The sequence below is a fragment of the Pteropus vampyrus genome, unplaced genomic scaffold, assembly GCF_000151845.1.
Source record: "Pteropus vampyrus isolate Shadow unplaced genomic scaffold, Pvam_2.0 Scaffold77, whole genome shotgun sequence".
Lineage (NCBI taxonomy): Eukaryota > Metazoa > Chordata > Mammalia > Chiroptera > Pteropodidae > Pteropus > Pteropus vampyrus.
In genome coordinates, this window is record NW_011888858.1 from 867,350 (window position 1) to 867,926 (window position 577).

Below are 577 nucleotides of genomic sequence, written 5' to 3' on the forward strand. Positions count from 1 at the left end.
CACAAAGAAAATAAGCAGTATTTATTAATAGTAAATGGCATTTATTAGCAATATTATTAATGACTGATTAAATTAAATTTGAACGGCAGTTTCTTAGTGAGTGGTGATAATTTCCTAAACTGCTTAAGTATCTTAAATGATTAAACTGAAAGTTACAATATCAAGTCATTTAAGAACTTCAGTGTTGATGGACTGAAAAAGAAGCTTTGTGGGTGAAAAGATATGAGACTCTAGTTTAGAATATTTAATATTTGGCTCTTAATGGCCTGCACAGCTGATTGCTTCTAATACAATTTTTAGAGGAAACATGTAGATGCCATAGTACAAGTGAGCTCCAGGAAACAGAAGCCTTATGGTATTGTAGAAAAGTAACAGCTGTGGTCTTTGAATAAAACCCAAGAGTGCAATGAGACTGAAATTGGACCTATTGGCAGGCACTTAACTCCTTCAATGAGACTTCCCAATTCAAGAACATTAGGACCAATGGTTAGCAAACTAAGTCCATGCAGATTTTAAATTTCATTATGAATGAGCAATCACACACACACACACACACACACACACACACACACACACA